At 36.3% G+C, this 16,633-nt stretch overlaps 1 non-coding gene across 1 annotated transcript; it reads right to left on the bottom strand.

Moving 5' to 3' along the window:
- Positions 1-16,539: 16,539 nt before the first annotated feature.
- On the bottom strand, positions 16,540-16,633 carry TRNAI-UAU (transfer RNA isoleucine (anticodon UAU)). Its single transcript has 2 exons — positions 16,596-16,633; positions 16,540-16,575 (listed from the first exon to the last, which is right to left on the bottom strand). It is a non-coding gene; the product is annotated as a tRNA-Ile (tRNA).

The following is a 16,633-nucleotide window of genomic DNA, read 5'->3' as shown; positions in this document are numbered from 1 at the left end:
TTGGTGAGGGTATAGTTTTTAACATTTGAAGTTGAAGGAATCTCCTGCAGCCTCGGGAAATGTCCCTTTACATTTCCTGAGGTTGTATCATTTTTTTTCTACTTTTCGAACTTTCATGCTGACTGACCCCTAGTTAAATTTTCAACAAATATATTAATTTAAAGCTAAATGAATCAGCAAGTGATGATTTTGTTCATTTTTAGGCCGACGCTGGCGCAAGAGAGAAGTGAGGGTTTCTAGTGGTAAATATTCAACCGTTACTGGCTCAAGTTCCGCCAGAGACTTCTAAGTTTTATTCCTCTAGTCTTCAAGAGCTCTTGTCTTGGATTTCAAGAGCTAAGACTTCCAGGTGCTCAAAAATCACAGAAAAGACATCTATCTGACACCTCTTCTGCAGTCACACGTCCTCTGTACTTGTCAAAATCAGCCACATTCTGGCTTTTGAAGATCCTTGTACATCCCACAATTTGTGTATAGATCCCTGATGTTCACAGAGAAAGCCTTCGCGAAAGAATGAGTTTGTTTTAGTAATTTGAACACCGAAAGAATTACTGTAAATAAGTGGAGAGTTGAAAGTGCTTATGCCCTGCTTCTTACAGATGCCTTTAATAACATCTAGGTGCAAACTAAATAAAGCACTAAGTTTTGTGGGGTATTTTGGGGGGTTTTTTGTTTTTGTTTTTTTCTTTACCGCAAGGAATTACTTGAAGCTGTGGAAGAATTTATGCATATGGGCATAGAATTGCATTTTGCCATGGAAATAAAGGATAAATGTATGTAACTCCTCACTGTATAAATGGCACTATGGACAATATATTTGAAGGTGACGGACACTTGGTATTGGGTCAGTATCTCCTAGTTCACATTACAAGAGGGTGATAAACAATTGTTGAAACCCGGGACCTTTAGATCTTCAGTCTAACGCTCTCCCAACTGAGCTATTTCGGCCACCCTTTGGCTACCTTTGTCCCAGCTACTCCCTTTAAATAGTCTTTTCTTAACAACCTTTTCCATTTCAGAAAGAAGAAAGAAAAATTTTTTGCCTTGTTTTCTGAAAATGTAACGTATTTCCCATTTCAAAAATAATTGTACCAACAAAAACTCAGACAATGGGGAAACATACTCAAAGTTTCCTGAGTATGATAGGAAGAACAGAAAAACAGTGATGAAAGAAAATTTATGTATTGTTCTTAAGGATACGAATTGGATAACTATAGGGGTGTGGTGATTCAGAGCTTCCTGTTGGAATGGTAAGCTTCCTAGATACATAAGACAACATCATTTGGGATCATTTCTAGCTTGATGCTTAAATATCTTTTACTCTTTCAGTCGTTTTTTATTCCTTTCTATTCTATTAAGGTATAAGTTATATACAGTAAAGCACCCAAATCTTAAGTGTACAGCGTGTTGATTTTTACAAGTTTACACCCCTTTGTCACCATGCACGCTCCCTCCTGCTCCCTCTGATTTGATACCCTCCCAAAGTAAGCCACTGTTCTGAACTCTTTCACTATATCTACTGTCATTTGTTTTTAAACTTCTACATTGAATCAGGTAGACTCCGCATTCTTATGTCTGGCTTCTTTCACTCAATATTGTCTTTGAGATTCATCTATGCTTTCTAAAGTAGTTAAAAGCAGTTTGTTCCTATTTATCGACTTCCATTTTATGGATATACTACAATTTACTTACCCATTCTAAAGTCGATGGACATTTGGTTTTCAATTTAGGGTTATTATAAAAAGCACTGAACCTTCCTGTGCATGGTTTTAGGTGAACATAATCACTGATTTATTAGATAGATACATAGATACATAGGTGGAATTGCTGGTCTATAGGATATATGTATGTTTAACTTTATTAGGTGCTGCTAAACTGTTTTCCAAAATGCACGTACCACTTCTCACTATTGAAAACAATGTATGAGGCTTCTGGTTGCTTCACAGCCTAGCCACTACTGGGTATTGTCATTTTAATTTTAGCTACTCAGGCCAGGATGTACTGATAGGTCTTTTTGATTTTGACTTACATTTTTGATGACTATGATATTTTGCATCTTCCCATATGCTTTTCCCCATTTAAAAAAATTGGGTTGATTGCCAGTTTTTAAAAAATTGATTTGTAGTTCATTACGTATTGTGAATACAAGTCCTTTGTCAGATATATGTGTTGCAAATATCTTCTAATTTGTGGCACACCTTTAGTTCTCCTAATTTTATATTTTGAACTTTTCAGTTTTAATGAAGTCCAATTGGACTTTTAATGAAGTCCAATCTTTACAGTTAGTGCTTTTTTGCATCCTAGTTCAGAAATATTTGCCTACACTAAAGTCTTGAAGCTATTTTATGTTTTCTTCTAGAAGTTTAAGTATTTTACTTTTAACATTTAAGTTTTAAATGTTAAAAAAACCTTAAATGTTAAAAAACTTAAATGTTAAAAAATATTCCATTTTCAATTTATGTATGGTGTGAGATAAGGATTGAAATCATTTTCTTTACTGTATGATTTCAATTGACCCAGCATTATTTATTGAAAAGTCAGTCTTTTTCCCACTGAACTGCAATGTCTCCTTGTCATCAAACAGGGAACTGCATATGTGTTTTTTTTCCCCTAGGCTCTCTATTCTGTCCCATTGGTATATGTCTGTCTTTACACCAATATTACACTGTCTTAATTTTTTTAACTTAAAAATAAGTAATAGTATCTGATAATATAGGGGATCAGTTTTGTTTTTCTCACTTTGAATTGCCATAGCTATTCTGGATTTTTAAAAAAATTATTATTTCAATATAAATGTTAGAATCAACTGTCAATTTCCACCTCCCACTCTCCCCCCAAATCCTGCTAGCAGTTTTTTGTTTGTTTTTGTTTTTTGGTTTTTGTTTTTTTGGCGATGCATAAAATCTATAAGTAAGTTTGGGGAGAATTAATATTTTAGCAAGATTGGATTTTTCTGGCCAGGACCATGGTAGATTCCTCCATTCAAGTCTTTAATTTCTCTCAACAATGTTTGGAAGTTTTCAGTGTTAAAGTGTTGTTTTAAAAGATTAACTGCTCTGCATTTGATGTTTAACAATGCTATTTTAGATGGCATTTCTTCTTAAATTTCATTTTCTAATTGCTTATTGTTAGTATAGAGACATGCCATTTATTGTTGTATATCCACTTTATGTACAGTAAATTTCCTAGATTTACTTATTAATAATCATTGTTAGTAGATCATTTGGATTTGTATGTATGCTATCATGTCAGTGTGATCAATGCTGATTTTACTTCTTTCTAGTCTTTATACTTTTTTTTCCCCTTACCTGCTGTTTAGAACATCCAGTACAATACTGAATAGAGGTTACTATGGTGGACACTCCTGTCTTATTCCTAATCTCAAAGAAAGCTTTCAATATTTCACCATTGCATAAGGTTAGTTGTAGGGTTTGTTTTTTCCCTGAATACTCTTTTAGATTAAAGAAGATACCTTTATTCCTATTTGTATGAATTGTAATTATGAATAGGGATTGAACCTTATTAAATGATTTTTCTGCATCTATTGAGATATACATATAATTTTTTTCCATTAAAATTTAGTGTGGTAATGTATATTGTTTTTTCCAGGCTAAACCAAATATTCTTAAATTTACAGAATGAGTTCCATGTGGTCATAATAGACTATTCTTTTAATATGTTGCTGGATTCAATTTACCAATATTTAGAATTTTTCATCTATTTCCCTGAGATATATTGACCTGAAATTTTCTAGTTTTATAATGTCCTAGTCAAGTTTTCATATCAGGATCATGCTAACTTCATCAAGTAAGCTGGGAAGCTTTCCTTTTATATTATCTGGAAGAATTTGTGTACAATTTGCATTATTTCTTTCTTAAATATTTGGAAGAATTCACCAGGGAGCTATATTGACCTAAAGTTTAGTTTGTAGGAAAATTTCATATTAGAGATTCTATTTCTCTGATTGATATAGGACAGATCAGATTTTCTATTTCTTCTTGTGTCAGCTATGGCAAATTGCATTTTTCACTCTGTGAGAAATCGTTTCATCTAAATCGTTAACTTAATTGGCAAAAAGATGTTAATATTTTTGCTTTGTTGGTTTTTTTCTATTGTGTGTTAGCTTTCATTTCAATGGATTTCTCCTCTTATTTTTACCATCTTCTTCATTTTACTTTCTTAGAATTAATTTGCTCTTGTTTATCTAGCTTATTTTGATGAAAGCTTAAATATTTGATTTTCAACCTTTTCTTTTTAACATATACATTTAAAGACATGAATTTGCCTCTCAACACTGCTCTAGTTACACCTCAGCACTTTTAATATGTCATATTTTCATTATCATTCAATTCTACCTATTTTATGTTTTCCATTTGATTTCTTATTTGGCCCCAGTGTTATTTAGAAATGTGTTCTTTGCTTAATTTCCAAACAGTGGGAGATTTTCTAGATACATTCATTGATTTATAATTTAATTCCACTGTGATGTGAGAGTATATACTACATAACTTAAGTCTTTGGAGATTTTGTTCATGGCTCATTATATGGTCTATTTTGATATATGTTCCATGTACATTTGAAAGTAATATGCATTCTAACACTGTTCTATATATTGTTTTACAGATGTCAATTTGGTGAGGTTGGCTAATCATGCAGTTTAAATTTTCACATCTTTACTATGTCTAGTTTGTTCTTGTTCCTTGAATTTCCTGAGCATTTTTTGTTTGTTTGTTTGTTTATTTGTTTTACCCTGACAGATGTTTGTCTCTTTAGCTGTGGAAGACTGTAGGAGACGACGTGCTGGCCCTCAGATATCTTGAGTTTTTAGTCCCCTATCTCCTACAGCTTCAAATCTAGCAAACATCTTGAAAAGGAGAGTAGCTGTGTGTACAAGGTAGAGGCCTGTCTCTAACGGGACTTTCTCTTTTAAACAGTACGATTATGGAAGATTTTACTCTGTCCTTAGAAGCCTTTGGCCAAACTCCCCAAGTATGCTTGTATAGTCCCCCAATCTATCAACTGTCTCATTAGGGAAACTAATCATATTTGGGGCTCCTGTAGTTTCTAAATTGTCACGTCAGCCCCCTTAACCAACCAAATCCTTTCGGGCTTCTCTTTCCTCCAGAACAGTCCTTTTACAAGCTAATCTCAGTATGTTACAAAACAAAAGAAAAAAATCCAGTTAATATAAGCTCACCACAGAAGGGTTTACCATTCTCTGAAACTCCAATTCATACAGTCTTCATTGCTTCCATAACACTCCCATGTTTTACAAATATGATGTTTGTAATTGTGATTCATCTCACCTTCTTTCTTGTTGTAGTGGGAGTTTTAGGATTTTGTCTCCTACATAATTTTTCTCAGAGGCAGAAGTTAAGCTCAAATTTCATATTAAGGGGCTTGAATTTAGGACCTCATCTTAAAAGAATTAAAGCATTACCCAGCATACTACCCACGTTAGCCATAACAAAGACACAGTCTTTGTCTTTATCAAGAAGAAAGAGCTCAGATACTTGATGAGGACATTATTAGAACCCACTGATCCTAATAAAGTTATTTCTTACAGCATTTTACATAGAAACTATGTAAAATGGTGTAACTGTTTGAAAATGGAAATACAATATTTAGAAATGTTTAGTTGTTGTAATTAAAGCCTAGTTAACTGAGTACCATGAACAATGAGAAATCCCAAAGTCAGTACCTACTGCACCGTTAACAACAATAACATTCTAATCTATAAATAGGAGTCGTTTTATATATATATATATAATATTATATATAATATATATTGTATATAATTGCAAATACAACACATGGGAAATGTCCACAAGGGAAATTCATTCATTAGAGATTCAGTGTCCAGATATTTATTGGTAGCTGCCTAGCATGTACCAGAACTCCCAGAAAGAAAGTGTTCAGGATAAACCATAGTGTTTGCGCAGTTTAGGCAGAGTGAGCCACTTGTGTCATTTAAGAAATAGTGGGAACTATTTCAAAATCTTAGTTTCCAGATGCCAGCTAAGGGCCCATCTTGCAAGCTGGTCTGTCTAAGAATAGCAGTCTCAGGCTTCTATGTTAACCCTTTTCTGTGCAATCCCCTTAAAAGTAACTAGACCCAGAGATACATATTTTCTATTCATCGGATTGAGATTTCCGAGCAATTCCAAATGTAAATAACTTCACCTGTAACTCGTCTACTATTCCCTATAAAAGTCTAAGGCAAAGCACTTTGCAGAGACACTGATCTTTGAATCTGGAGTTCTCTCCTGAATGCAATAGCCCGAATAAAATAAATCTCATTTATCTGGGTGTTTTCTTTGACAGTTTGTTGCCATGAGTCACAGCCCACCTCAGACACCCATCTTTTCCATCCAGGCACGGAGTCCTCGCAAGCCTGCTGTGGTCCTTTCCTGACTGGCAATTTGGAGATCCCTCAGTGAGTCCAGCTTCTGGTCCCTGTGCTCCAGACATGTGTCAGTTGTAGCATGGTAAGGATTTGATGGTGGTTCCTTGTTTGAGCACTATTTTGGTTTGGTTTGGTTGCCAGTTTTTGTTTACCTTTGGCATTTGCAGTTAAAATATAAAATCCATCCCTCAACCCTCACCATTGCATGCTTTTGCCTTATGATAACAATTCAGTTCATTACCTCCTAAAATGGCAGAATTTAACTACTAGGACACTCTTTTTATTATGTCTTGATTATTTAAGGTAACAAAGTCTTTCCACTTTTGAAACAGCTAAGGTTATTTATAATTACATTACCTCCTATGTTTACTTTTTTAACTAGACTCTATTCTTTAGACAATTTTTAGGTTTACATAAAAACTGAGCAGAAAATACAGAGACTTCCTATATACCATCTTTTCCCCACTTCGGAGTTTCCCTGATTATTAACATCTTGCATTAGTGTGATACATTTGTTACAATGGATGAACCAATACTGGTACATTATTACTAGCTAAAGTCTATAGTTTACTGTAGGGTTTGCTCTTTGTGTTGTACAGTTCTATGGATTTTGACTAATGCATAATGTCATGTATCCATCATTATAATGTCATACAGAATAGTTTCACTGCGCTAAAAATCCCCTGTGCTCCATTTATTCATCCCTCACACAAACCACCAACCCCTGGCAACCATCAACCTTTTTCACTGTCTCTATAGCCTTTTCCAGAATGTTCAATAGTTGGAATCATACAGTATGTAGCTTTTTCATACTGACTTCTTTCACTTAGCTATACACATGTAATGTTCCTCCATGTCTTTTGTATGGTTTGATAGCTCACTTCTTTATCGTGCTGAATAATATTTCATTGTACGGGTTTACCACCGTTTATTCATTCACTTAACAAAGGACATCTTGGTTGCTTCCACATTTTGACAATTATGAATAAAGCTGCTGTAAACTTCTGTGTGCAGATATTTGTGTGGACATAGGTTTTCAATACATTTGGGTAAATACAAAGGTGTGCAATTGTTGGATCATCTGAAAAGATGATGTTTAGTTTTGTAAGAAACTGTCAAACTGTCTTCCAAAGTGGTTGTGCCATTTTGCATTCCCACCAGCAATGATGAGTGAGTCTCTGTCTCCATATCCTCAAGAGCATTTGATGTTGTCAGTCATTTGGGTTTTAGCCTACTAAAAGGTATGTAGTGATATCTCGTTGTATTAATCTACAAATCCTTAAATATATATGTTCAACATCTTTTCATACGTTAACTTGCCACCTGTAGTTCTTCTTTGATGAAATGCCTATTCAGATCTTTTGTCCATTTAAAAATTGGGTTGTTTACCTATTGCTAAGTTTTAAGAGTTCTTTGTGTATTGTGGATATTGGTCCTTTATCAGATATGTGTTTTGCAAATATCTTCTCCAGTCTGTGGTTTATCTTTTCATTCTCTTTGCATGGGCTTTCACAGAGCAGAAGATTTTAATTTTAATGGAGTCCAATTTATCACTTTTTTTCTTTCACCGATCATATTCTTGGTGTAGCATCTAAAAAAGTCATTGCCATGGGAGTTCCCTGGTTGTCTAGTGGTTAAGATTCAGCATTTTCACTGCCCTGGCCCAGCTTCAATCCCTGGTTAGGGAACTGAGATCCCGTAAGCCATGCAGCATGGCAAAAAGTCATCACCAAACCTTAGGTCTGCTAGGTTTTCTCCTATGTTATCTAGAGAAGTTTTATATTTTACATTTAGGTCTGGTCTATCATCTACTTGAACTAATTTTTGTGACATAGGATCTGTGTCTAGACTGTTTTCTGTTTTGTTTTGTTTTGTTTTGGCATGTGGATGTCTAGCTGTTCCTGAATCATCTGTTGAAAAGACTGTCCTTTCTCTAGTAAGTTGTCTTTGCTCCTTTGTCAAAGATCAGTTGACTATATTGGTTTAGATCTATATCTGGGCTCTCTATTCTGTTCCATTGATCTATTTGTTTATTCTTTCACCAGTACCATACTGTCTTGATCACTGTAGTTTTATAACTAATCTTGAAGTTGGATAATGTCAGACCTCCAACCTTGTTCTTCAGCCTCCTGTTGGCTATTCTGGATCTTTTTTCTTTCCATATATACTTTAGAATCAGTTTATCAATACACATAAAGTAACTTGCTGGGATTTTAACTGAATGTTTCGAAGAATTAGCTCATTCAATCTAAGTAATCAAATTTGTGGGCATAAATAATAATATGTAATATTCCTTTATTATCTAGTACTCGTGGCCCCTCTTTCGCTTCTGATATTAGTAATTTTGTGTTCTTTTTTTCTTTGTTAACCTGGCTAAAGGTTTGTCAATTTTATTGATCTTTTCACAGAACCAGCTTTTGGTTTTGTTGATTTTTTTCATTAATTTCCTGTTTTCAATTTGATCGATTTCAGTTCTAAAGTTCAATTTTTACAGTCATTTCTTTTCTTCTTCTTACCTTGGATTTAATTTGCTCTTCTTTTCTAGTGTCCTCTGGTGGAAGCTTATTGATTTTAGATCTTTCTTTTTTTTTTTCTCATATATGCATTCATTGTCTATTTCCCTTTAAACACTACTTTCTCTACATCCCACAACTTTTGATAAGTTGTATTTTAATTTTTATTAGTTCAAAATATTTTGGAGAAACACAGTTCAACCCAAAACACAGAAGGAATATATAAAGGTAAAATCAAATATTTTATTTTTATTTTTAAAATCAATCTAACAGATAACAGTTTGCTAAAAATAATAGCAACAGTGTATTCACTGATTATAACTTATAGATAATTGAATAACAACAACGTTATAATTGATGGGAGGAAGGAATTGGGAAAATTCTGTTATGAGGTATTTGCACTACCCATGAAGTTGTGTAGTGTTATTTGAAAGAGTATTTAGATTAGTTATAAATATAAATTGTGAGCTCCCCTAGTTTCTGGTGGTTTGCTGGCAATCTTTGGTGTTCCTTGGCTTGTAACTGCACTACTCCAATCTCTGCCTTCCTCTTCACAAGGCATTCTCCCTGTGTTCATGTCTGCTTCCAAATTTCCCCTTTTTATAAGGAGATGTCATATTGGTTTTACTGGATTAGGATTCCCCTCCTCTCCAGTAGAAGTTCATCCTAACTTAATTAATCTGCATTTATCCACATTACATCTGCAATTATCTTATTTCCAAATAAGGCCACATTCTGAAATACTGGAGGTTAGGGCTTCAACATATGAATTTGGAGCAGAGGAAACACAATTCAACTGATAACAATGTAGTTGTATCTTATCTTTTTATTCACTCTGATAGTCTTTGTTCTTTATTAGTGTATTTAGAACATTTATATTTAATGTGATTATTGCTATTGTTGGATTAATATCTACCGTATTTGTAACTACGTTCTATTCATTTTCCTATTCTTTGTTTTATTCTTTGTCTTCCACTCTGTTTCTGCCTTCTCTGGGTTTAATTGAGCATTTTATAGATTCTTTTTTCTCTCCTCTTATCATATCAATTAGAGTTTATGTACTGGATATTCCAACTAGTACTGGGTCCAGCTGTGAGCTTTTGCTCCTGGGCTTATACCCCCTGGTAACTGTGATTCATGGTATCTGCCTCTCTCTCCAGTTTTTTTGTCAGCAGGTTTCCCTGTGACTCAATTCGCTGATATATCTAAGAAGAGTTGTTAGTTTTTAGTTTTTCTTAGCTTTCCTGTTGTTGTGAGGTAGGGAGTGATGACTTCCAAACTTTTTACAATTGGGGTAGAAACTTGAAGTCCTCTACGTCTACTTTTAAAATCTTATTGTCACTTTGATTAACTAGGCAGCCAAGTATTGTTTTCCAGTAATATGTGATCCTGTTTAATTAGGTGTTCAAAATATCTGACAACTTTTGACATTTTTCTTCCTCAAATCAAGTCCTAATGTAAATCATTTGCAGCTAAAACTGGCTTTGAGACTTCCCAGAAGGCCCTAGAAAAAGAGGTAAAAAGAGAGGTGCTAGAAAGAGTTTAATTTATTTGATATATTACAGTTGATGAGCTGCATGGGAAGCATTGTCAAATTGGAAGAGGTATTTAGCTCTCTACTTGGAGTTAGTCAAACAGCAAAGTCCCCTTGACTGCCCTCACTTCTGACACTATTTGCAAGTTTGGGGGGGTTCCCCAAAATACCTTTGGGTTTGATAATTCACTGGAAGAATTCACAGAACTCACCAAAAGCTATTATGCTCACTGGTTATGACTTATTACAGAAAAAGGATACAAATTAAAATCAGCCAAAAGAAGAGACATATAGTGTAGATTCTGGCAGGGTTCTAAATATAAGACTTTCCTTGTCCTCAGGATGAGTTACCCTCCTGATGTCGATGTGTGACAATACACACAGACTATTGCTAGCTCAGCAATCTCACCCAACCTTCCTTGTCCAGAATTTTTATTGGAGCTTCATTACACAGGCATGAGTGATTGACTACCCACATTCTTGAACTCACTCTCTAGGCTGACTGATAATGACAGAACCGAAGCCCTCACTGTAAATTACATGGTTGGTCTTTCTGACATGGCTACAGAGAATGGTCAACCCCACTGCCCCCCGCCCCCTAAATACACTACTATTAGCTGTGATATAGATTACCTCCCAAAAGCTGAGAGCAAAGGCAAGACCTCTCTTAGGGCGTGGCCAAATTTTTCTGTACATGGGAAGGGATGGTCTCCTCCCCAGACCCTCACCTAGAATGGTATCTGGCAAAGAGAATGCAAATAATTCTATTTTTCCAAGAAAATAATAACATAAATGAATAGCCTGTACTGAGGGGACCAGGTTGGCTGGGGATAGGAATAGGGAGGGCCTTTATACATAAAATATTTTGAACCATATGAATATATTATGTATACAAAAAATTTGAAAATTAACAAAGTAGTTATATGAAATATAATTTGGACATGCCAAAGACACAAAAGTAGGCCATATTTATGTTATAGGTAAAATCACTTGGAGACCCTTTAAGGATACAAATCTTTTCAGCTTGCATCAGCAATGGAAACGGAAACTGGGGAGAAATAAATAGTAAAGAAACCCAAAAGGTCAAAATGGTAAGAAAAGTTTCTTGTTCCACTATTATATAAGATGCTATAATTCCATAAATAGTCTAAAAAATTATTGGAGTATTCGTATATGAAGAGGAAAAATTTTAAAGCAGAATATTTAACTATTTTTCATAATAGTATGAGATCTACAGTAGTTATTTACCCTATGATGGGGCTAAAACAAACTCATTTCGAATTCTAATTATTAGCTAAACATATATATTAGTCCTTTATTTGGCAGAAGCATATATCAACTCTAGAAAAACCTTGAGTAACAGTGTTCAAAATCTCCAATATTTTCATCTGGAACAACCAAAAAGAAACACGTTTTTTTCCCTTCTCATCATTCCCATCCAAACCACCTTATTTTTTCCTTCTTCTTTTCCTATCCTCCTCTTCTATCCAAAGTTCTGACTTTATTCCACTGTACAGTTTTGAGACCCTGTTGATATTTTTGAGGCTTTACTAAGTGTCATATACTGGACTACTTAATTGAAAAAATTTTTTTTTAATAATTCATGGCAATTGTCCTTGATAAGCAAACTAGTAGGAAGACAGTTGTATGTGTAAATAAATCATTTTTACAATGAGATAAATGTGAATTTAATATTACAAATTATCTATTAGTAAGAAGAAATAAATTATCAGATATTTTTTTCTGGGCCATGAAGTATGAGTAGGCATCTGTCACATGGACAAGAGGAAGATGAGCATTATCTGTGGAGAAAAGAGCTTAAGATGTCTTTTTTATTTGCACTGGCAAATAACTTTTCTGACCTCAGATCTTTACATTCCTTTAGTGAAAGAAACTGCAAGACAAAACAAAACTGTCTTTCTAATGTTGCTCATTTCCCAGAGCTGAAATTTAACCTTTATTTTGCCAAAATGAATAAATTAAATCAATACAATAAACTTTCACCCTAAGCAGTGAGATGGGGTAAGACAAAGGAGTGCTGTAAAGGAAGCAGAGACCTCCGTGAAACCACAGGCGGAAAAAGTATGCTGAGAGTTACAATCTCTTCAGAGTCAGCAGCTGAGCTGGGTGCTAAATAAACAAGCAATGAAGATGCAGTCCCTGTCTCCCCCAAGGAGCTTATGACCCAATAAATGAGAGTGTATTAAGATAAGACTGAACTAATACATCAAGTGCCTGGCACAGCATATGTAGCTCACAGGAGAGCGTCAGATCCAAACTGTGGAGGTGGAGCTCTCATCACGCCCTGAGGAGAGACAAGTGATCTCCAATGGAAGAAGTAGAAGCAAATGAAAAGGAGGAGCAAAGAAGTTTCGGGGCAGAGGAAGAGTATTTGCCAAGGTACAGAGGCCTTCGGGAACATGCATTGTGAGCACAGAAATATTGAGAGATATTAAGGAGGTAAGATAGAACTGAGAAGACTCAGTAACAGATAAATAAGGGGAGTGTGGAGAAGCCGGGAATCAAAAATGATTCTCTGCCACAGAGATCAGCACAATGTTAAGCTCAGTAAAAGAAATCGAACACAAATGGCTACAAACGGTTTCATTTTATTTACACGAGATTCTAGAAAAGGACATACTATAGTGATAGAAAGCAGATCAGTGGTGGCCAGAGGCAGGCGTGTAGGGAGATGATGGCCTACCAAAGAGCAGGAGGAAACTTTTTAGGGGAAAGGTGCTGTTCTCCATGTTAAATGCAGTGCTATGTGTACAATGGTATATAACTACTGTGGTAGGCAAATGAGGGTTCCCCAAAAGATGTCCACACCATAGTCCCCATAACCTGTGAATGTGTTTCCTTACATGGCAAAAGGGTCTTTGCAGATGTGATTAAGGTAAGGCTCTTAAAACAAGGAGGTTACCCCGGATTATCCAAATGGGCTTTACATAATCATAGGGTCCTTAAAGATAGGAGAGAGAGGCATAAGAAGATGAGAGTCAGAGAAGATGTGACAGCAGAAGCAGAGATCAGAGTGATGCAATTGCTGGCTTTGACGATGAATGGGGCCCATGGCCAAGGAATGTGGGTAGCCTCTAGAAGCTAGAAAGAGCAAGAAAAGAATTCTCTGCGAGAATTTCCAGAAGGAGCAGAGACTTGCCAACAGCTTGATTTTAGTCCAGTGAGAGCCATTTTGGACTTCTGACCTACAGAACTGCAAGACAATAATTTTGTGCTAAGCCACTAAGTTTGCGCTAATTTGTTACAGTGACAATAGGAAATTAATACAATTATCAAAATTCATCAAACTGTACACTTAAAATGGGTGAATCTTATTGTACGCACATGTCTTACTAAAAAGGAAATGTTAGAGAACTGTATCTCTGTTTTCTGTTTTGAACAGCTCTGCAGAAGCTGGTGTGATCAGAGTCATTACAGAGTTCTAAAATCAAGCCATGGAAACCAGGGACAACCCCAGCCCTTGACTGGTCTGAGATTCCTACAGGAAACATGAATAGCCCCTGGAGATACCTTTGTGCCTCTGGCAACTTTACTTTCACACTGTTTCCTCAAACGTCGTTTGGTCACTGTCTTAACTAGTATTATAAAATATCATGTCAGGCATTAGCTTTTAAGAATCATTGAAGAGGCTTTTCTGTTTAAAAATTCAGTAAGTCCCTTACATACAAACAAGTTCCCTTGGGAGAGTGCATCCGTAAGTCCAATTTGTTCCAAAGTTCAACAAAGTTAGCCTAGGTACCCAACTAACACAATCAGCTATATAGTACTGTACTGTAATAGGTTTATAATACTTTTCACACAAATAATACATAAAAAACAAACAAAAAATAAAGAAAACATTTTTAATCTTACAGTATAGTACCTTGAAAAGTACAGTAGCACAGTCCAACAGCTGGCATACAGGGGCTGCCATCTAGTGAACAGGCAAGAAGAGTTACTGACTGGAGGAGGGAGAGGAGGTGGGAGATGGTAGAGCTGAAGGATCGTCAGCAACAGGAGATGGAGGGCAAGCTGCAGTTTCACTCATGCCTGATGTTGATGGCACAGGTTCTGGTTCCTTGCTGGATTCAATTCTGTCTACCTTCTTGAAAAAAACGATCCAGTGATGTCTGGGTAGTAGCTCTTTTTTTCTCGTCGTAGATGACATGGTAGCACTGGATTGCATTCTGAACGGCTGCTGCAAACTTCGTGCACCGTTCTACCTTCAGGTCCCGTGCCTCAAAACTAACAGTGCCTCCTCAAAGAAAGAAAATCCCCTTGCCATTGCCTGCATCGTGAATCTCTTTGGTTCTTCAGTTACTTCTTCCTCTTGTCTCTCTTCGTCCTTTCTCTGGGCCTCCAATTCCTGGTGCTTCTTAGCAGTACCATCTACATCACCACTGCTTTTATGCTTGCCTCCAGACATCCTGGGCTTGAAACAAAGATACTGTACTACTGTACTCTATACAGTACTGTACATTAAAGTACACAAGAACACAGCCACTTGTAGCGCATGCGCGCACATGACAAGATACGCCAGACATGTGAACTAACTTACGTGGTTGGACGTGAAAACACACATTCGCATCTTTGAAAGCTCGCAACTTGAAGGTTCGTATGTAGGGGACTTTCTGGAGCGACCTCTGTTCCTTGTTCTTCTCTAACTATGCTCATGGGGCCATTCCCACGTCTAGGCTTTTGCATTTGTTCTTACCTCTGCCTCCACCTCTTTCAACATATATATCCAAGACTTTCTCCCTTATTTTCTTCAGGTTTCTGCTCAAATGTCACTTGCTTAGAGAGGCCTTCTCTAACAATCTTACCTCATGTAGCACTCCCAGCATAATCCCTGATATCCCTGATCCCTCTTAAACTATTTTTGTTTTTCTCTATAAAACGTATCATCACTTGGTCTAACTATATATTTATATTTAATTGTTCATTGTTTATTTCTCCCTACTAGAACTTAGATTCCAGAAAGCAGAGGCTTGATTTTTTAAATTTTACTGCAGTAATCTCAGCACCTAGAGTGGATCTGGCAAAAAGCAGGAATCAGGTATTTGTTGAATGACTGCCTTTGAGATACAGTGCACAGGAGAGGGAGTGGATTTGAAGTTGATGATTTTCCCACGTGTTGATGTTACAGACCTGCGTGAATTTCTGGACAAAAATGTCCTGTAGGCAGCAGGATGCATAGGTATGGATTCAAATGCGAGGACTGGATGGGAAAGAAATCTTACAATAAACAGTATTTAAAGAGATGTTGTAATCAAGGGAATGAATATAATACAAAGAATGTGTATATCATTAGATGAGAAAAAAGCTGAGATGGAACTGTGGGATATAGCCATATGTAAGAGACAGACGAGAAGGAGGGCCCTGTGAGACAATGAAATCCAGGAGAAACTGGTTAAAAGCAGAGCAACATTCAATCATTTATTTCAGACACAGCGTCAGGATGAATGTCATTTTTCCAAATAAGGCCGTTTATTTTCTGATGAAATTAGGAAGGGATACATACATAGCCACCTATGTTTCATTGCTGGGGAAAATTATTTTCTGTTCCCCATTCTGGTTTATGTAAAGTAGGCGGTGGAGCCCGACTGAAAGCACATTTATATTTCAAAGATGGAGTTCAGCAACCTCACTGCAAATCTTGTGGAACTCAAAGCTAAGATGCCTGACAGCAGCTTCCGCAAATCCGTGAGCCCCGGTGACAGCTGCACGAAATTGCAGAGCACAAGACGCAGGTTTTCCTCCTCCTTGCTCAGTCCCCAAGAATCTGAGAAATGGTTTTTTAAAAGGAGCGAAGAAAGGGTGAGGGAGACTCATTTGAGGCAGTACAACCTGACTTTAAATTCTCCTGATTGAGGAGAATCGAATTTGCTTGAACATGTTCAATTTGCCTCCTTTGGGCTTGTGATTTCTTCCTATGTTTGAAAACGACCAAATTGCCTCCTTAATCATGGAATATCTGCATTCTCACCATGGAAAATGTAATAACCTCTTTTTAGCTTTTTCTTTAAAGAAGAGGGACAGAAAGCAGTAGAATGAAAAGACACTGAAATCGTAAAGGGCAGAAAACATGCTCCAGGTGAGGCTCGAACTCACAACCTCGGCATCACCCGCACATATACTGCTGTATAAGTACCGCGCGCTAACCGATTGCGCCACTGGAGC

The sequence above is a fragment of the Physeter macrocephalus genome, chromosome 18 (genome assembly GCF_002837175.3).
Source record: "Physeter macrocephalus isolate SW-GA chromosome 18, ASM283717v5, whole genome shotgun sequence".
NCBI classification, from domain to species: domain Eukaryota; kingdom Metazoa; phylum Chordata; class Mammalia; order Artiodactyla; family Physeteridae; genus Physeter; species Physeter macrocephalus.
Note: the sequence above shows the minus strand (reverse complement) of the source record. Positions and strands in the feature narration are given on the sequence as shown.